This window comes from Neophocaena asiaeorientalis, unplaced genomic scaffold (assembly GCF_003031525.2).
Source record: "Neophocaena asiaeorientalis asiaeorientalis breed wild unplaced genomic scaffold, Neophocaena_asiaeorientalis_V1.1 scaffold11, whole genome shotgun sequence".
Classification (NCBI taxonomy): domain Eukaryota; kingdom Metazoa; phylum Chordata; class Mammalia; order Artiodactyla; family Phocoenidae; genus Neophocaena; species Neophocaena asiaeorientalis.
Genome location: NW_020173124.1, coordinates 1,056,719 through 1,079,585, shown reverse-complemented (window position 1 = coordinate 1,079,585; position 22,867 = coordinate 1,056,719). Strand labels below are relative to the sequence as shown.

The following is a 22,867-nucleotide window of genomic DNA, read 5'->3' as shown; positions in this document are numbered from 1 at the left end:
GTATATTCAATTAAAAACATTCCTTTTCTTTGTTCTTAGATTCTAAATAGGAACTTCAAGCATTCTACACAAGAAATACAGAATTGATTTGGCTCCTGGAAGCCATTAAATCTTCATCTCTTAATATATCTCAGTTTACTAGGATGGTTAAATGTATCTGAAAAATACCCCTTCCCAGGTCAGAAACTTGTGTGAGGGTATGAAGGTGGCAGAATAAGTGAAAGGATAGAGTGCTTCTGGACTTGCTCTTACTGAACTAAAAGTGACAATTGAGTGATGAAATGGAATGAAATGAATGATAAACATTTTTAAAAGTTATATCATGTAAAAAGAGTCTATAAAGACTATGGTCAAATAGACCTTACTAAAAGACTTAGACCATTCTTCTTCAGGTAACTCCAGATTATTTATTTTGCAAGGTATTAAAAGGTATCTTGGAGGCTTAAAAGAGGAAAACTCCCTACCTACAACTAACAAGTACCTCAAGCACTGAGATAATTACTTTAAAAATGATAAATAATGCTAAGGAAAAGGATATGATTTCCAATAGTGCAACACATTTAGATATATTGTACTTTTGAGTATTTATAATTTCCATAGTTTGTAAAACATTTTAAACCAATTCATTTCACAATATTTTTTTTCACTAAGGAACTCACTCTTGAAAGTAATAATTTTTTGAATAGAACTTATATATGTGTATAGCAGCATATCTTCTTTAAATATGTTAATATGATTTTTACATTTTAGACAAGGAAGAAGTAAAAAAAACTAGTCTGATAGAAAGGATAGAAATAGTTATCATTTCTTAAAACTAAGAAAACATGTATTTAAAAATTGTTTCAAAACACAAATAAAGGATAAGTTTTGTACACGTGGAAGGTATCAACTAGGTGCATCTTTATGTAGAACTAACCTTCGGAATATCTCTGTTGTAGCTGAAGTTGTCATTTATTTTAGTATCACATTTCTAATAAATGCTAGTAATGAAGTTTTCATATATTTTTGTATCTTGTTTTAAAATTAACATGAGATTGAGTTATGAGTAGGCTACTTTTTAGCATCCTTTATCTAATGTAACAGCTTTCCAGATAATCATCTTAATATCAATTAAATTACATGCTTTATTTACTCAAAGTGTCCATTTTTGAAGGTACTTATAACGACTTTTAAAAATTCAGAGTATAAAAGACTTGATATTTTTATATTTCAGTTTAATGCTTTTACATTGCTTCATTTGCTAAGGAAACACAATTTTAAAATATACTATATATTCATATACTTGTGTATTTGGATCTATCCAAAGTTTTACTTTCTTTCAGTAAATCACCCTAGTCTTTTCTTGCTGTATAACAAGTGAAAGGGATATTTAAATATGCTTACCACAGTATTTGCAGACATTACAGAGAGCTGCACAGAACTTCCTCCAGGGAGCTGTCCTTCTTTGAACACCATTCTGATATTTTCATTTCCATCCCATCCTGAATTTTGGTACACTGACTAAGCATTTGACAGTGAGGTTCAGTTGTATCACCTTTACATTACCTGGAGTATGTATTTTTCTTTTTGTCTTGAGGGGTTTTTAAAAAGAAAACAATAAAAGTGGAGAAACACTTAACTCACATTGAGGAACAAATTAGATATTAATTTGGAAAGTTACATTTATATCCACACTGTATACTGTCATACATATATATTTATACACACAAGTATCAATTCACAAAGGATATACAAGTATGCCTGCAGGATAATTTTGACTTGAACTTCCAGTACTGAGTAGAATGAATGTCTTAGCTTGGAGCCAAAGTATTTCACTCCTGGTCCTGATTTGGATATTTATCCTCTTCCATTGCCCTAATTGTCATGAGCTGTTGTTCTGTATCTCATATTGATCCATATTGTTCTAGAAGAGTCACTTTCTCAGGTCAGAGCCAAAGTACTAATAATCACTAAAGCCCTGTCTGCTACGGTTGCTCAAAATTTAGTCCATAGAGCTTAGTGGCCCTAAATATTACCTAATATTATAATTATTTAATATTTACTTCATTCTTTAAATAAATCATAAATTATAAAAGTTATAAAATTATTTTCATAGAAGGGATCTTGTTTTTAAATGTCACTAAGTGTGCCACGTAGGCATTAAATGTGTTGAAAGGTGGCAGTAAGGGAATGGAGTATCTCTTTTTTAATTAATGAAAAGAGTAAATATAGCACCCTAATGTTACATAGAATACTTTCCTAAGAAGAATCATGTTCAAATGAGTAAAACTCTGTCACTTATGCTTGGAGTTAGCAGGTGAAGGAATTTTTCTCTGTGTGTTTTGGATGTATAACTGAAATATAAAGGAAATACATATTACAAACAGCAAGAAAAACAACAAAAAATCTATTAGGATGGCAGTCTAAAAATTATTTACAAAATCAGACAAAAATAATGGATATGTTTCACGCACTTAAGCCAAAATTACCTATTATTCTATTTCATAATTTTAAAAATTTGTCATATTCCTAAACCTCTCTATCTATACTTTCTTACCTACAAAGATATAAAGAAATAGTTATAATTTATTTCTACATAGGTATACTTAATAAACAGAACACATATCCATTTACACTGTGAAAATTTTCAAATTATCACAGACTAGTATTATGTATAATAATATTATGCAGTGTTATGCAATAATATGCAATAATTATCAGAGTAATATTATGCCACTGTCATTGGTATGTTCCCCTTTTTTGTATGTTAAAATTTTTGTGTGTTATTACCCTCCAAATTAAACCATGACGTGTAATACTGAGCTAATACTGCTGCTAAAAAGCTCTGAATTACTGGTACTAAATTGAATCTGAATGAAAGACAGTTCTCCAATGTATGTGATCAACAGATTTATCTCATAAGGAGTCAAAGATGAGTGGCAGGGACTCTTGGTGCTTTAATCTTGCTTAAGGGCCTATCCTTAAATGAACCGGCAACTATATACAGCCAAATATCGGCATCACAGTGGAGAGTCTAGTTGATATATTAAATTCAGAAAATTAATATTCTTTGACAAAGAATCAATATCTCGACTCAAATAATTTAATATTGCTTAATTTGAAACTAATTCAGACAACTTAAGAATTACAGGAAGCTAAAGTGGAATTGCTTTGTGTCAATGGCATAAGAACAGTTTATCAGTAATTCCATCTACAGCTAGGAGAGTATATAATTAATACTTAATTTTGAGGATAGTTTCATTGTTTTGAAATTTCTAAATGATTTTCAATTTTGCATAAAATGAAGTTGCATTTCAATGCAGTCTCCTACTTATTCCCACCCTTTTTCCTGCCTCTCATTCCTCTCCAAGTTCCTCACCTCTGTTTTTGCGTCCATCATATCTTGGTGAATAAATTGCTTTCTACTTCGCATTATGCCTCATTGTCATCTCATTCTTATGTATAAGTGTAGTCAAAATCTCCATTTTCTAAAAAATAAGAGAGAAGGTTTGCTTCATTAATCTGTTATTGCAACCTGGACAAATCTGAATGACCAGAAACATCACTCAGTTTGGCTGGTATGTAGTATATTCTTTACTTTTTCTAGAATAACCCAGTCTACTTCAAATTGACAGTCTATATTTTTCTACTTATATTGCTAGAGAGAGAAAAATTGGCAGATATACACCTAGTAGAAAAAATGAAATATATACATGTGGACATCTGTACATCTAAATATATTTCTTTTGCATAATTTTTGATACTCTGCCCAAAGTGTTTTATTTCAGTGAACTTAAACTGCACTAATAACAAGCTGTAGCCTTAAATACTTTTTTTTAAGGGAGGAAAAAAATGAATGAGTGGAAAATATTTACAATTTGTATTCTAGCAATCTAAAATGTCTCAATTTACTCTTCTTCCTATATTTTCCACTGGGAACACTCTTTAAGGTCATTTAAATTTAACTCCTGATCCTAATACACCCATGAATGTTGCAAAAATACTAAGCAATATCTGTATTCATTCAAAAACTAAATGAAATAAGCAAAAACATAATTTTCATTTTTAATCATGCTTTGAAAGACAAACTAATGTATTGCTTTTGAAATGAAAAAAATATTGAATATGCAATGTTTTATTTTTGTTACCACACAATATTTTGTTCCATTTTTGGTGAGGGCAGTATCAAACAGAGGATCTAGTATTCTAGACATTTTCTTTTTGATAAAACTGGCTCATTAAGTATAATATTCTTATGTAAATCTGTGCAAGCAGTAGTCTGAGATAATTAAAATTGTTACAGTTTGAGTTTGCTAAATATATACACTTTTGTTTATAAATATGTAGGCATATATATATTTCTATAACCTTTCTTGAAGTAATAATCTGTTATAGAGTCATAAGGAATATTATTATCCAAGGCCAAATGTTCTATATATCGATACTTATTACTGATTTATATAGTAATATATAATTACTTTAACATGTATTAATATTAATATAATATATAATAATTTTCTACAGTAGTATACTTATTACTGTTCTATATACTTATTACTGATCTTGTTTTGTGTATCTGAGTCTTCCTATATTTCTAAGTCTTACATATTTATGTCTTCCTGTACTTCCAAACCACACAGTGTTAAAACTGTTATTTTTCTTCATACTTGGCTACCAGTACCCACTGCTTAAGCCCTGTAGCTAAAGGCCTGTGACTTATTTAGAAGTAATTAATTCTTTACACTTTTCTCATGGATATTGATATATTTAAATTACATAGTAATATTAGACTCAATTTGACACTTTACCTTTCCTAGTAAATAATTTATTTTGTGCATAACATTTATGAAAATAAGGTTTTCTCTTTTCATACATGTAGGCATATATACATTCTCATTCTATCATTTCTGTTATTATTTTGATAAAATTTCTCTGGGTATATTTTTAATACTTTTTAGATTTACCTAGCAATTCCGTGTTTTTTCTTTTTTATTGATTTTCATGTTTGTGTTTATTAATTTATTCTTATTAGTTTTTCTAGGTTTGATTTGTTTCTGTTTTCTCGAGTTGGTCAAGTTTAACCCATTTCTTATATTTATTTTTTATCATGAAAGTATTTAGACTCTATTTGCCTTTGAATACAATTTTGACCACATGCCATAAACTACTATTTTCTTTTCATTATTTTCTGAATCATTTGTAGTCATAGATTTGTTTTTCATAATATACCATTTTTAAAACTTTTGAAATGGAATTGAACTTTCTAATTATTAATAATTAAATCAGAACTCATGGCTTATATAGTTCTATATTTCAGAATGTAAATATGTTTCCTTTGTGAGCAATTATTTTATCAATTTTTTAAAGTGTTTTACTTGAAAACATAACATACATTTGTAGACTGCAATTTTTAATATGTATGTGTTTATGCAAACCTTCTGATTGTCATCATTATTTTGGTCTATCTTCCCTATCAAAGAAGGAAAGATTATGAAATTCTACAGAAAGTTGTATTTATTCTTTCAAGAAATACTTCCTGAGTGCTATGTCAGTCACACTTCTAATTCTAAGGACAGAGTAGTGAGCAAAAGTACTTCTACAGAGCCAACAATCCGATATAAAAATAGACAAAGAAATTAACTTGTCAACCACCTTCTGGTTAGAGTTGGCCAGTAGAGAGGCAGATGAGAGGACAGAAGAAAGATTAGAGGGCAAGAGGAAGAGAGAAGCCAGAGTATTTTTCCTCTTCCCTTTTATTCGTTGGCCACTCCAGCAGCGGCTGCATTTTCTCCATGGCTCCAGCCACAGATAACTGCTCCTTCATAGTCCAACCAGACCAACAATGCCGCTGAGGCTCTAGCTGAGCTTCATTATCCCATCATTACTGCTTTTTCTATACCTTCAAACTTCACGGTGATAGTGCCTTCCTGTGATTACAAATCTTGAGTTTATTTTCACTTTTTTAATTATATTTTCAGCTCATCTAATACCTTTAAAGTTAATTCTCTATATCAAAGAAACACTTAAGGGTCTAACTCTGAATGTTTGGAGTAAGATATGTTTATTACTGGTTTCTTCAACTTTATATTCATTTTAAGTCACATAAGTTTGCTTTCTGAAAATGAGTTGATACCCCATTTAAAAGTATAAAACGATACACTCTGAAAGGAAAAAAAATCAGTGAAGTACTCTGTATAATTGTGGCTTTGAAGAACTTTCCTAGAAGAGGATTGGTTTTCTTCAACAGGCATACATTTTGTACTTGGCAAAGAATGACTTGGGACTTTTCTTTGAGTTTTACATATGGGAATTGTAATGTGTACTGTTGTAGTGTGTACTATTAGAAAGGGTTCTTCATTCTCTTGTTCAGCTGGGACAATATTTTCTGCCCATTGCTTTCATTTGTAGTACTAAAAATATATTTACATGTTCCTGAGCTATTCGTGTGCTGATTACATCTCAATGATACAAATAGTTCATAAATCCCCATTTAGTTAGTCTCCATTGCTTAGTGAATTTCTTTGTTGTCTGTGAATATCATTTAACATTGTTTTCAGCTGCAAGTTACAGGATACGCAAAACTCTGTTATACAGTAGGGTATTTGTCATTTCTCAGTATCATGATTCTGAAAGCAGTGTGGTTTCAGGATTTATTCATGGCTTGTTTCTCAGGTTTGACTTCTTACAGTTTTAAGACGGTGGCTGTAGTTTCAGGAATCACATTTTAAACAAAAGTAACTGCGCAAAGACAACAGATATTTCTTTTCAAAGGCCTCTTTCTACTAAGGAGGAAAAGCTTTACCAAAAGGTGAAAACATATTCCCCATCATGTCTAATTCTTTTGGATTGGGCCAAATGATTATTTCTCACCATGCCACTGAAAAGGAGGCTGGTGAAGCAAATATTAATATTTGGTGTTTTTAACCTCTGTATTTGAAAATGGGTTGTGATTATGTGAAAAAAACTTTTGGGTCAGGTGTAGAACAAAGAAATAGCTGTTTTGACTGCAAACCAGAATATCTGCCACTGTCCATCCCTCTGGCCCTACACAGACTTTTCCCTGTACATATAGAACGTATCTATTCATACTTAACATATTTTCACCTGCCTCTCAAAGTGAGACAAACTGAAATTCTCATTAATCACTGCAATCAGCTTTACTATCATTCACAGTTTTTACTTGAAAGCCAACTGAAACAATTCTGGATAATTTCAACAGAAAAATTATTAAAAGTACACGTGGTATTTCCAAGTATTTCTAAGAGGACCAGAGAATCATACTTGAAGGTTATGCAGGTGCAAACAATGCCTCAAATCATACCACAGAACTGGTCCCCTGAGGATTTATCACTGTTACCACAGGCACACACACAGTTTGCATAACCAACACTAGATACTGCTTTCTGCCGTTAAGGACAAACCAATGGACTGCTACCATTGTAATCTTTGGAAGCCAGGTGTATCTGCCTCAAATAACATAACTCTCGCCAGAATGGAATCCATGCTCTTCCTACTTCTTCACAGAACTAGCTTTTGATCCAGAGCTTGAGGTGGTTGTACCTAAATGACAATTCCCAAAAGGTATGCTTATGCTCTGCTACAAGAGATTTGGCAAATGCACAGCTGGAATTTTCAGGCTGTATATTATGACGAGTATTCTTCCTGATAATATGGGAAATTCTCTGAACATAGAAAAAGGGCTTAAAATATAAATATACTTCAGAAAAGTATGACAAATATCTACTTCAGTGTGCCCAAGAAAATAACCTGAACAAAGTATATGAAGAGTATCTAAGAAAGGGTAGTGATATTCAAGGTCAGTAGTATTATGAAAGTTTCTCCAAAATCCATATTAATTACCAATTCAGGTAAAATTCTAAGAAGTAGAATACATTTTATAATACTAGCTACTTGGAATTACAGTTTCCTTTGTTCATCAGTTTAGGGTCTGGCCTGAGGTTCTGGCTTTTAATTTTTAATTTAACTTACATGCACAGTATAAGGCTATAAAGCAATCTGTTGTTGGTTGCATTACTACCATTATCCTCCCATCCATCCATTAAATGTAATTTAAAAAACTGACAATTCTTAAGAATGTTGTATTTGAAAAATAATATGCTCATATGAAATAAAGAGCAATAATTCTTATAGATGGCAGATTGGTGCACATATGGTCACAGGACCGGATTTATTTTTCTGTTCTGTTTGTTTAGTGCATGGTGGTGCTTGCTCTAAATATATCAACACTCTAATAAGACATACAAATATGAAATACAAATTTTGCCACACATCATTAATCTTCCCTAACAACAAATAAGTTTCCAGTGGGACTTGTGGAATACCCCCAGAAGACATTCCAATAATAAGAGGAAAATGAGTTATTAAAAAAGTTCTATTTTGCTACCAGTGATTAAATACAGAATGTGGCTCAGCTCTGCTAATTCAGTTTCTTGTGATCTTATTAAAGATTTCTGCTCTAGAATTAATGTTTATGAGACCTAGATATTTTCTAAGATTGTTATAGGTTTTCAGCTTTCTACTTATTTTTTTTCAATATTTGTCATTCATAGTAGGAGGGCTGATTGCACATTACTTGAGTGGAAGCTATTTCTACTGGGATAGTAAATGTTGCCACCAGGTTCGACAGTATTTTCTCATGCCCTGAAGTACGCATTTCCATTTCTTCATATTCTCATATTATCAAACTTTTTCCTCTAGCCACTATTAGGAAATAAAGCTAATAAAACAACCATGTGAAAACACATTCTCTAGTTCTATAAGAATATCTATATTTCAAATTGTCAAAGTGTTAACATTTTGTCATTGTGCCGCTATATTTTAATTAATGGTTCTCTTTGAAGGCCCCTAAAAAGATCCTCTTGCTGTGCAAGCTTTACATAAATAATGCTTTTTGTGTGTAAATACTCAGTAAGACTTTTATGTTCTTTGTAAAGGTATTGGTTTGGTTAATACATTTGTTTATATATTGTCTCAGTGAGCTTCGAGTGGTGAGTTCTGCTTAACTTTTCCAAGATAACTAAATATCTGTCCTCATATAATGCCATCTCTGAAGATGTCCTGGACACATTCTTCAAAAATTATTTTGTTGTGACCTAATTAGAAAAGAGATGAACATAACATTTTTAAACTAATATATTCAGTTACCAATTACTTCCTGAAGTTCATTATTTTTCCCTTGTTAATTGTGATGTCTTCAGAAATCACTGTCATATAGTAGAGATAACAACTCTACTGGGAGTCAATGATATGAAGGTAGCTATATTAAGATTTTTCTTAATATTCAGATTTAGAATCTTGAATATTTAGGATAATAGATCAATAGATGAAGATAAGAAGGGATAGTAGAAAGAAAGAGGGGAAAACGTAGCTAGAAAAGAACATTTATTGGGTATTTATTAAGTGCAAGTAAGATTATATAATTTACCCAAGGTCACAATTAATAATTGGAATTTCTGGGAATTTAACTAAAACCTTCAATATCCAAGGGCTTTTTCTTCTGTACCATTTTATAGAAACTTAAACATGGGCTTCTAATCCATGATCTTGTCTAAGAACATATTTTGTTCATTTAATAGTTCCCTGTGCTCAGAATAATAGATGATTAGAACATGTTTGCCAAATTGAATGAAAATCTGTGCTAATGTTAAGAACAAATTTTAAAAATCTAGTAACTAAGATCTTTCTCTTAATGAAATATGGAGTATTGGGATATGAAAGTGTGTCAGGTAACATCTGCAGAATTTCAGGATTTGGTAGAATAGTTTAATTATCTCTCATTGTACAAACCTGAGACTATAAAATACAGATATTATGGTTATTGGGAAACCAAATTTTCTAGTAAAAGTTATAGACCAAGATTTACTAGATTGTGTGTCATGTTATGACTGAGGTGGTAATACATCTATTTTAATAAACATCTGTTGATGTTGCTGTAGTGTAGAATGTGACAGCCATCATTTTAAAGATGATATCTTCTGAATCAATGCTAATATGTGAATTTGTATCACTTCTTTGTAAATATCTATTTAAATATTTTATTAGTTTTGAATTAATTAACCAAGAGTCAGTTCCAACTCATAATAAAGAAATAATAGCCATCAATTGAATAGAATAATATCTTTTCTGCAATCAAAACAGTGCTTAAGCTGTGCTTATATAAGATGATAACATTAGGGGAAACTGAGTAAGAAATATATGGAGACACTCTATACTATCATTTTAACTTTTCTGTGAATCTTAAATTATTCCAAAATAAAAGGTTTATTAAAGAAAAAGTTATGCTTAAAATATAATACCATGATCCTAAATAAATTTTATAGCACATTTCTATTCATGAGTGTTTATAGATTACCTGTTGAGCACAGCAGCATACTAGTGGTTATAAATATCTGCAGATATTTTTTTTAGTTTTCTAGTAACATGTATCACAAGATGAAAAATAAAATTAATATAAAACTGGATCAAGAATCTAATAACTGATCCCTCTAACTTGATTTTTCTAATTTAATAAACCATTCACACAGTATCCAAAAGAATCTTTCTAAAGTGCAAAATCATTGGATTATGCATAATCTTCTTCCTGCTTACATCTCCAATCATCATCCCCCTATACTTTTCCCTTAAACATTCTTCTCTTCTCCCAAACACCCCATGCTCCCTTATATCTCTAGGATGTCTGTTTATAATCCCTTAACCCTGCATCTATGATGGTGTGATGCTTTTCTCGCTACTCTCACTATCTAGCCTGTTTATTGTCTCATATCCACCTTCAATTTTCTTTGCCTGGTTCATGTAAGTCATTTAGGCCTGAGTTTCCCCATCACGCTTTCTAATCAACTCTAACCCCTTTTGAACTAATTCAAAATGATTAGATGCCCTCTTCAGTTTCTTTCAAGCATGTATTATCACATTATTAAATAGTGATTTTACATATTTGACTTCCACACTAGACTGAACTTTATGTAGAAGGGGTCTGCATTATTATATTCCCAGTGGGTAGCAAAGTGTCTGCTACATAGTAGGCCTTGTTCACATTTGATTGATAAATAAGGAAAATTACATGTTCTACAATGGATTTTGATCATAAGGGAAAATTTCCTTAAAGAAGTAGGCATTGTACTGAATTAAGGTTTAGAGTGGATACAATTTGTAGCCTCTGTTTGTATCTAGGACATCTTTTTTTTTTTTTTAATTGGAGTATAGTTTGCTTCACAATGTTGTGTTAGTTTCTGCTATACAATGAAGTGAATCAGCTATATGTATACATATATCCCCTCCCTCTTGGACCTCCCTCCCACCCCCATCCCCCATCCCACCCATCTAGGTCATCACAGAGCACCGAGCTGAGCTCCCTGTGCTATACAGCAGGTTCCCACTAGCTATCTGTTTTACGCATGGTAGTGTATATATGTCAATCCCAATCTCCCAATTCATCCCATTCCCCCTTCCCCCGACTCCATGTCCACAAGTCCATTCTCTATGTCTACATTTCAAAGTAAGTCAGAAAGAGAAAATAAATATCGTATATTAACTCATATATGTGGAATCTAGAAAAATGTATCTAAGACATCGCTACCAAAAGCTCTGAAGCAAGCAATGATGGTCATTCAATATTTGAGAAATTAAGGAAAAGAAGAAAGGTACAAAGAAATAAAAGAAAGTGATTTCGAGGTATAATAGAAGGGGTAGATTATAAGTTTAGTAAAATATTACATTTTTGACTTGGAACAAACCTTAGAAAGTATAATTTATACATAAAAATTTGATTAAGAAATATTAAGTGACTTCTTAAAGACATATGAAAAGTTAGTGGCAGAATGAAACAAGAATGTTGATTCTTGATTCTCTTGACTTTCTGATTCCATGGAGGTTTTAAGGAACCTCCATGCTGTTTTCCATAGTGGTTCCACCAATTTACATTTCCACCAACAGTGTAAGAGGGTTCCCTTTTCTCCACACCCTCTCCAGCATTTATTATTGTTATTTTTTTAAAGGCGAGAGGTTTTTTATTTTATTTTTTGTCTGCGTTGGATCTTTGTTGCTATGCACAGGCTTTCTCTAGTTGCGGCGAGCAGGGGCTACTCTTTGTTGTGGTGCACAGACTTCTCATTGTGGTGGCTTCTCTTATTGTGGAGCACGGGCTCTAGGAGCATGGGCTTCAGTAGTTGTGGCACGTGGGCTCAGTAGTTGTGGCTCACGGGCTCTAGAGCCCAGGATCAGCAGTTGTGGTGCACGGGCTTAGTTGGTCCATGGCATGCGGGATCTTCCCGGCCAGGGCTCAAACCTGTGTCCCCTGCATCGGCAGGTGGATTCTTAACCCCCGCGCCACCAGGGAAGTCCAGCATTTATTGTTTTTAGACATTTTGGTGGTAACCATTCTGCCTGGTGTGAGGTGATACCTCATTGTGGTGTTGATTTGCATTCCTCTAATGATTAGCGATGTTGAGCATTTTTTCAAGTGCCTGTTGGTTATCTGTATATCTTCCTTGGAGAAATATTTATTTAGCTGTTCTGCCCATTTTTTGATTAAGCTGTTTGTTTTTGTGATATTGAGTTGTAAGAGCTGTTTGTATATTTTGGAAATTATTCCCTTGCCAGTCACATTGTTCTCAATGATATTTTATCTCATTCCATAGGTTGTCTTTTTGTTTTGTTTTGTTCATGGTTTCTTTTTTTTCTTTGCTATGCAAAAGCTTTTAAGTTTAACTGTGTTTCATTTGTTTATTTTTGCTTTTATTTCTTTTGCCTTGAGAAACTGATCTAAAAAAGTATTACTATGATTTATGTCAAAGAATGTTTTGCCTATGTTCTCTTCTAGGAGTGTCATGGTGTCATGTCTTATATTTAGGTCTTTAAACCATTTTGGGTTTATTTTGGTATCAGTATATGTTGTGAGGGAGGGTTCTAATTTCATTGATTTTCATGAGGCTGTCTGGTTTTCCTAACAACACTTGCTGAAGAGACTGTCTTTTCTCCATTGTATATTCTGCCTCCTTTGTCAAAGATTAATTGACCGTAGGGGTATGGGTTTCTTTCTGGCTCTGTATTCTGTTCCATTGGTCTATAGATCTGATTTTGTGCCAATACCATGCTGTTTTTATTATGGGAGCTCTGTAGAAATGTCTAAAGTCTGGGAGGGTTATGCCTCCTGCTTTGTTCTTTTTCCTCAGGATTGCTTTAGTAATTTGAGGTCTTCTGTATTTCCATATAAATTTTAGTATTATTTGTTCTAGTTCTGTGAAAAATTTCATAGGTAATTTGATAGGGATTAGACTAAATCTGTAGATTGCTTTGGGTAGTATGGCCATTTTAATAATATTAATTCTTCCAATCCAGGAGCATGGGATATCTTTCCATTTCTTTGAATTACCTTCAGTTTCCTTTATCAGTGTTTTATAGTTCTCAGCATATAAGTCTTTCACCTCCTTGGTTAAGTTTATTCCTAGGTTTTTTTTTTTTTTTAACATTTTTTAAATTGAATTAGATTGCTTTGGGTAGTATGGCCATTTTAATAATATTAATTCTTCCAATCCAGGAGCATGGGATATCTTTCCATTTCTTTGAATTACCTTCAGTTTCCTTTATCAGTGTTTTATAGTTCTCAGCATATAAGTCTTTCACCTCCTTGGTTAAGTTTATTCCTAGGTTTTTTTTTTTTTTGACATGTTTTTAAATGGAATTTTTTTAGCTTTCTTTTTCTGATATTTCATTGTTAGTGTAAAGAAATACAACAGATTTCTGTACATTAGTCATATCCTGCTACACTGCTGAATACATTTATTAGTTCTACTAGTTTTTGTGGGGCATCTTCAGGGTTTTCTATATAGAATATCATGTCCTCTGCATATAATGACAGCTTTACCTCTTCCTTTCCAATTTGGATACCTTTTATTCCTTTTTCTTGTCTGATTGCTGTTGCTAGGACTTCCAATACTATGTTGAATAGAAGTGGTGGGAGTGGGCATCCTTGTCTTGTTCCAGAATTTAGTGGGAAAACTTTCATCTTTTCACTGTTACTATGTTGGTTATGGGTTTGTCCTAAAATGGCTTTTATTATGTTGAGATATGTTCCCTCTATATCCACTTTGGTGAGTGTTTTTATTACGAATGGATGTTGAGTTTTATCAAATGATTTTTCTGCATCTATTGAGATGATCATATGGCTTCTGTCTTTTGTGGCTTCTGTCTTTTCTTTTGTTAATGTGGTGTATCACATTGATTGATTTGCATACATTGGACTATCTTTGTGATCCTTGAATGAATCCAGCTTGATCATGGCGTATGATCCTTTTTATGTATTGTTGGATTTGGTTTGCTCACATTTTGTTGAGGATTCTTGCATCTATATTCATCAAAAATACAGGCCTGTAATCTTTTCTTGTAGTGTTTTTGTCCGGTTTTGGTATCAGGGTGATGGTGGCTTCATAGAATGATCTTGGGAGTCATTAGAGTTAGGGAAGAGTTAAAGAAGGATCAGTATAAGTTCTTTGTGTGTTTCGTAGAAATTCCTAGTGAAGCCATCTGCTCCTGGACTTTTGTTTACAGGGATTCTTTTTTTCTTTTTTAACAGATTCTATTTAACTTCTAGTGACTGATCTGTTCAAATTATCTGTTTCTTCTTGACTCAATTTTTGGCAGGCAGTATGTTTCTAGAAACTTGTCCATTTCTTCTGTGTTGTCCAATTTGTGGGCATATAACTGCTCATAGTATTTTCTTATGATTTTTTATATTTCTATGGTATTGTTGCTATTTCTCCTCTTTGTTTATTTGGGTCCACTCTCTTTTCTTCTTGGTGATTTTAGGTAGAGGTTTGTTGATTTTGTTTATCCTTTTCAAAATACCAGCTCTGGGTTTTATTGATCTTTTCTATTGTTTTTTATCTCTATTTTATTTCCTCTCTGATATTTATTATTTCCTTCCTTCTGCTGACTTTGGGTTTTGTTTGTTCTTTTTCTAGTTCTTTTAAGTGGTAGGTTAGGTTGCTAATTTGAGATTTTTCTGGTTTTTTGAGGAAGGCCTGTATCGTTATGAACTTCCCTCTAACAACTGCTTTTGCTATATCCCATAGATTTTGTAAGATTTTGTCTCTGGATTGACAATAAAACAACATCTTTCATCAAAATTACTGTATTTCAGTATACACTTTGTTCAGGCACTGGGCTAGATCTTCTGCTAATATTATTCAATTTTTAGAATTTTATAAATTATAGAGTACGAGCATATCCATGATCATAAAATTTTTTTTAAAGAAAACTGCTATTTTCAGCAGAAACAAAAAGTTTTCTTTGAGGAGCAACTTTTTATTTCTCAGGCATGAAGCCTGGAGGACCAGGAGATGTGCTGAGTGAGACATTTCTCAAAGACCAGGGGAGAGTCACTCTAGCACCTGTGTTCTTCTATTTGTGAAGGTGCTGGCAAAGCCCAGTGAGGAGCTGTGGCAGCAGCAACCAGCGTGGTAATCTAGAGGTAGATCCCAGGCTCCCCTCTGGGATGCCCAGGGCTAAGAGCTATTGCTGATCACCAGAGATGCCATCTTCTCATTTCACCTTGATGACCTCTTTTCAATAGTGTCTAGGTCAGGGGGGCAGAATGAATTGGGAGATTGGGAATGACATATATACACTATTGATACTGTATATAAAATAGATAACTAGATGAGAACCTACTGTATAGCTCAGGGAACCCTACTCAGTGCTCTGTGGTGACCTAAATGGGATTGAAATCCAAAGAAGAGGGGATATATGTGTATGTATAGTTGATTCACTTTGCTGTACAGTAGAAGCTAACACAACATTGTAAAGCAACTATACTCCAATAAAAATTAATTATTAAGAAAAATAGTGTCTAGATCAGACATTGGTTCACAAACAGTGGCCCATGGGTCCAATCCAGCCTTCTACCTCTTTTTGTATGACCTGTGAGCTAAGAATGATTTTTACATTTTTAGATTGATTTTTTTCACGTGGACATCTAGTTATTCCAGTATCATTCGTTGAAAAGACTGTCTTTTCTCCACTTTGCTGCATTTGCACTCTTGTCAAAGAGCAGTTGACTCTGTTTATGTGGGACTATGGCTGGGCGCTTGCTCTTGTTCCATGGATCTATGTTTTTATTATCCTGCCCGTATCACCCCATAGCTTTATAGTAACTTTTGAAGTTGGTCAGTGTCAGTCCTCTGACTTTGTTCTTCTCCTCCGATATTCTGTTGGCTATTCTGGGTCTTTGGCCTCTCCATATAAACTTTAAAATCAGTTTGTTGATATCCAAAAAGGTTTTAACATTTTTAAATGGTAGAGAAAAATAAAAAGCAAGGTATTTAATAGCACAAGAAAATTATATGAAATTCACATTTGTCTCTGTAATTTGTTTACATATTATCTATGCCACCTTTCACAGTACAAAGTAGAGCTGAGTATTTGTCACAAAGACTGTATAGTCTTCAAAATCTAAAATATTGACTGTATTGAAGAAGTCTGCTGAACCCTGGTCTAGATCTTAGCCTGTGACTTACACTTATTTTGGTTCTGAGCACAGCCCATGGGTCTGGACTGCCCATTTTCAAATCCTTCCATCACCATGTGTTCACTGTGTCACCTTTAAAATGTCACTTATCCTTTCTGGGCCTGTTTCTTAACTGTTAAGTGGGGATGGTAGCATTTATCTCATAGAGTCGTTGTGAGGAATAAATGAATTACTTCATGTAAGTGCTTAGAACAGGGCCTGGCACCTAGAAGCTGCATATAAGTGTTCACTACCATATACATTTTTATCCTGGCTTAAAAGAATGTTACCAAAATCGTCTCAAATCTCTGCCTTGTGATTTCATCTAGCCCACTACTCCCAGAGTGATGATCATCTTAAAACGCACCCTAACACTCATCTCTTTAAAGACTGGTCATGGCTTCCTGCTACCTGTGGAGCAGCCTGGCATTCAAAGGTCCACAGCCCAGCTGCCATCTGTCTGTGCAGCCTCATGTACTCTGCCCTGCCCTCCCCCCACCTCCCCCTGCCCTCCAGTTATGAACCCTGTGCTCCAGCCCCTCCAAGCACTCCGTGTTTGTCCAAATCTCAGCACCTTCCCATCACGTGGTTCTTTCTGCACAGAACTATTTCTTCTGAGCATTTCAAAAGGGTCACTGAGATCTGGGGGCAGGATACAACCAACATTCCTGTTGTGAGCTCTGATGTGGAAACCACTGCCTGATCTCACTGTGGGCATGAAATGGAAGTATACTCTTGTTGCTCATGAAACTCCAGATAAATTCTCTTCAGGGTCAAAAAATAAAGCTGCAAAAGAAGGGTGGCGTGAAAAGAAATCAAGCCCTCTCCCCCAAGTCAGGCCTCCCTTCAGCCTTGTCTAATGCTGTCTGGGGTTCTTGCATCATATGCCGTTACAAGGAGTGTGCACCCTGGACAGAGAACTGGGTGGGGGGAAACCAGAGGAAGCAAGGGCGCTAGACCTCTGTTTACATATCAGTATCACAAATGTTTCTTGAAGCTGTTGAAGTAAGCATCAAGATTATGTAACAGTGTGAAATAAAGCTCACGATACAACATATTGGACCCTTGGGAGTATCCTATAGTTTGATTTTCTTCTAACAAAGTTATTTGACACGTTCAGTGGTAAATATTTCATGGGTGACCTCTGAAGCAAACTTCTTGCCCTTAATTGAGCTCTATAACTAATATTGTTTAAAACAACAAGAACAACAAAAACACTCTGATGAATCATCTAAATCATTACTACAAAATAAGATCTTAAACTCCAGACTATTAATATTTGATTATTGTATTTTCTTTAACCATTTGCTTTGAAATTTAATTTACTAAATAAAATAATAATTCTCTCCTTAAAAAATAGGATATTTTAATATCACAGAGTAGTCATTTGCTGTTTCCAGTATACAGTTCAAAGTCTATTTGCACTGTCTTCTAATTTTTTTTCCTCCACCCCACTTCCCACCTTACTAAGATTTTTTGCTTTTTTTTCTTTTTAATCTTATGGGCACATATTTGGCACTTTTACCTGGACAATGGGAAAAGCTGTTGCATAGACATGGCAGTAAGCGTGGAAATTTTATCTGAATCTCTGTGCCTTTACAAATCACACTGAGTATGAAGAGCACTCTGAGATGTATGTGTTCATTCTAGGTTTAACCCAGTCTGATGTGGGTGTAACAGACTATATTTACTTAGACTAGTGTTCAGTACCTGGCCTGATTTGATAGGCCCATTCTGTTTTCTGAAGTGCTATGTCATTATCTCAAGAAATGTTTTAGACATGTTATTTTAGGTACTTATTTCTGTTCAACTTTTGGGAGATTAAGGTTTCTTAATCTCTTAAGGGAGATTAAGTTAAGAAACTCCATTCTTAGCTTGTCTGTCATACTGCCAAAATTATTGCTGGATTCCGATTGCAGCCAAAAGTACAAATAGACTTGATGAAAATACGAGTAGCTGAATGATTACTCTTTGTCAGATATAAACCATAGTATGGTACTCTAGGGTACTGCTACTTTTCTTGCTCTACCTGAAAAGTAAATTTCATGTCATAGTAGTTTCTTAAACTGAGCTGATTTTATGAAAACCTAAAAATGCATTAAATTAAATCTGATTTACATGGATATCTGAAAGCAAATATACCTTTACGTGAACAAGGGAATAGGTTTTTGTATAGCTCAGTAGCTTTTAAGTTATCTTTGTTGTAATTCCTTACTGTTATTTTATTCAGAGAATGGTAAGAGGTTGCCATATAGTTAATTTAACACATACGTACAAGTCCCAATGGATAAAATAATCAAAATTCTTTAACCTACTGAATGAAGTATCTACTCCGCTCTTTTTGAAAGAATTGAGATTGCGTTGTGTTAAAGTTTGACTTCTATTGACTTTTTTAGTCATTACAGTTACCACTTAAATTCTTACCACATTATCAGAATACAAATAAAATGAAAAACATAAATGTACCTGGCTTAGAATGTAGCATGTGTAAAAGACAAGCCAGGATTAGACTTGATACAATAAGATGTTTAGAAAAGTTAAATATATATAGTATATAGAGTAATAAGTGCTAAGATGAAAAATGAAGGAATGGGGGAATAAGGAGCTTCAGATTAGGTTGTAAGCTTAGATAGCATGACCACAGCATTCCTTGATGAGAATGTAATATTTGAAGAGCCAGCCATGTGATTATCTAGGGAAAGAACACCAGATGGAGGAAACATCAAGGGCAAAGTCCTGAGAAGAGAACATACCTAACTTATTTAGCAAAAGGCAAGGGGCTCATTGTGACTAGAGCTACATGAATGGGAGATTAGTAGTAAAGTGAGTTCTGAATGGTAACAGGACCCAGTTAACATAAGGACTTGTAGACCTGCATTAGGACTTCGGCTGTTACTGAATGAAATGGGAAGTGAAGATTTTTAAGCAGAGGAGTGATACCATCACATTTAGATGTTAATAAGAGACTTCCCACTTCCAGCCAAGAGGAAGTGACAGGGATGTGGTTTATCCTTTCACCTAAAATAACGAAACTGACAAAATGTATGAAACAACAGTTTTCAAGACACTGGATGTCAGGTAACAAAGGACAATGTTCCTTGATAGTCATAAAACAAATGCGTTAAGGCTTTCGATTGCCCCAGCTGTCGCATAAGGAGGATTCCCCCAGGTAGACTCCAGCTGTCTCTCTCAGTCTAAGAGAACTCTGGGAGGCCTGGGAAGCAAAGGCAGCTAGAGTTTCCCCAACTGTACAATGGAGATACCAATGTTACCAAACTCATGGTGAGACTTACGAGTTAATATATGTTAACTCCTATATAAATGCTACATTTTCCTTATGTTTGCCATGGATTTACATCTTAAACAGAAATCTAGATCCATCTAATCACTGGATCATTTTGACCACCTGGACATTGTTTTATCTGGGCATCAAAACTCGACTATAATCCTTGCTTGTTTGCATATCTATGGGCAGACTCTTCATTTGAGTGTAAAATGTTTCTTTAGCACTTTTTCTAAGTTCCTGGGTTTTGTTTTGTTTTCTTTTCAAAAAGGCATCTGGACCAAAAATGGAACTTATTTAAGTCATGTCAGCTCAAAATGGTTATTACTGAAAGACCAGCACTTCTGAAATGGCACTGACTACTTTGAATTCCTTCCTTGATGAAGACTAGAGAGCTAAAATAATTCCAACATTCATTACTTTCTTTTCCTTTGATGGGTCAGCAATAAAATTATGCTAATGAAATAGCTGGATTCCCTCATTACAGAGAACACATGAATTAGTGAAGTTCTGCATAAAGCCTTTTATTTAGAACATTTGAAAACGTATGTATAATCTTATATTTATATCGGTCACTGCATTTATTAAAGACATTTTTCCTTTTATAAGAATTTTACAGAAGTGTTGAGGCAACTTTTAGTATATTGACAATAACATTATTCTGACTGTTTCAAGGGCCTCATTTCCTAAAGCTTTATGTACCCTTTCCTTACCCTTATGTAGAAAAAAAAAGCAAGGAATTTGTATGCTGAGACTTTGAAATGTGTTGAACAATTTGAAAAATAATTGATACAGTCAGCAAACAGGGCTGCCTGGTGCTTCTCATGTTGGGCTTGTAATAAAATTGGCTACCAAATTGCAAGTAATCAAAAGAAATAGTTGATTGCTTTTTCCACTTTAACAGGCATTATACCAAACTATTCAAAAGTGAAGGGGATTTTTTCCTCTGCCAGATCTACACAGAAGTCACAGAAGTCAGTTACTCACAAAGCTATAAGTGGAAAAGGGTGATCAAAGGGGAAGATGGCCAGAGTTTTGAGAAGATTTATATTGTAGATTTTTTTTTTTTTTTTTTGCTTTTAAACTTTGACTCTCCTCAGGAGAAAAAAATTATTTGAGAGCAAGTCTTTTAAATTGATTTTCAGTTGAAAGCATGCCAATTTCAATCTGAGACTGGTTCTACGGGTAGTTAAAGCATATACAAGAAGTGCTACCTTGTATCACTGCCCATTCTTGCTGTCTGCTTATTATTTCTTCAGAGAGCTATTGCTTATTATTAAGACTTTTATGTCTATTTGAAATTTTGTTGTCTAGAGCCATATTCTACTGCTTCTCAAACTTTAATTTTGATTCTGATTCTGTGAGTCTGCATTGGGGCCTGAAATTATGCATTTATAACAGATTCCCAGGGAATGTTTATAGTCGCAAAGCCATAGACTGCATTTTGCCTCAGCTTTCCTGCTCTCTCTTCAATCCTCCAGTCTCCTGGCTCAGATTAATGATTCCTGCTATATAACCTAGTGGGCCTCGGCCTCTGATTGCCCATACACAAGGCACATACCTGTCTCCTCTCTTTTTGCTTTGACTCATGTGGCCTAATAGTTTCACTAGATCCAATCTATAAATTTCTCATTCTAATTCTTCTATTCTGTGCCCATTCATAGTGCAGCTCCAAGAATGAAAAACAAATCAATAGGAATTATATAAAGGTATTAAAAACTTGATGTAAGCAGCGTGGCATAGAAGGAAATTTTATGGATTAAGGAGCCTGAATGATTTATTCACACCCTGACTTTGCCACTTATTAGCTCTGGAACTTCAGCCCTTGATGTCTGTACTTTAGGTGACTCATTGAGAAAACTAGTATAGAGAGGCATACATAATAGGCATACATAATACATATAGAGAGGCATACATAATACTTCTAATAGGTATACCTCAGTAGACATTCTGGTCTAAAAAATATGTGGCAATTACAGCAATAACTCAACCCCTCACCATTCTTATGTCTTAATGTATGTAAGTAAATAATACAAAAAGACTTTTTTTTTTTCATTACCAGGATAATTTAATTTTAAAGTTAAATATATGTATCATTGCCTCGTTTGGTATCCACTACAAAAAAAATGGGTTTTGTCTTAAAACCTGGATTGATACATAAGTTTTCCACTTCCCTTTTTGGGCTTATATGTCCCCTTCCCAGTAAGCCACAGTCTTTTAATTATAAAACATGTGTATTCATTTTCTCCCATTAGCATCTTTTGAAGCAGGTGGTGAATATTTTCAGAACACTTAAGCACTCATCCTGTAGAGCTAATATCTAAGGAAGGATATTCTAGGAATAAAAAACCCCGTGTATGAAAAAAGAAAAAAAATTAATTCAAATGATTTTTGTTGGTAACTTCTTGACCTAGCAATCCCTGAAAGTTGGGTAATGCCAGAATATCCTTTATTCTTTTCTCTTGAAAGACCAAGGGTAAAATGGTGACAATCATAGGTCCAGATTTCATGTAGGTCCCATTTAAGAGTTATATTAAAAAGATGAGGCAAAAAAAGGGAAAAGAAAACGTTATTATCTTTAGAATATAAAAATGATAAATGTAGTGGCCTTGTACTTGTTGGCATACAGGTCTCAAAAAACCTTTGATTAGTGATACATTTTTAATAATGTTTCAACTTGAATATATGCAATTTGAAGCACCTGATACTGTCATATTTTTTTTTAATTTCCTTAAAACTGGTATCCAGTGTTTCATTCACAGAACATGCTTAGAATCATTTTTTGTTGCTGAAAATGGAATTATGGCAACCTTTCTAGTTTATAAGAATGAAACCAGAATGATGATCACTGAAACTGGCAACTATTAATAGTGTTGATAAATAACAATCATCATATTGCTTTATGTAGAATCTTATATTTTTAAATATTTTATTTTATCTTTGGACAGTGATTCAGGGGATGGAATTTGGAGTCAGAGACATGGGTTTAAATATTAATCTACAACTTATCAACTCTCTGGCTTTGGACAAGTTGATAGAACTATTTAAGTCTCAGTTTTTCTTCCATAAAAGTTAAGTAATAA

The 22,867-nt window shown here is 33.8% G+C and overlaps 1 protein-coding gene across 1 annotated transcript in view; it reads left to right on the top strand.

Moving 5' to 3' along the window:
- The window catches only part of LRP1B (LDL receptor related protein 1B), a 1,787,379-nt gene that overhangs the window by 757,798 nt on the left and 1,006,714 nt on the right, over positions 1-22,867 (top strand). The gene's annotated exons all lie outside the window — the stretch shown is intronic.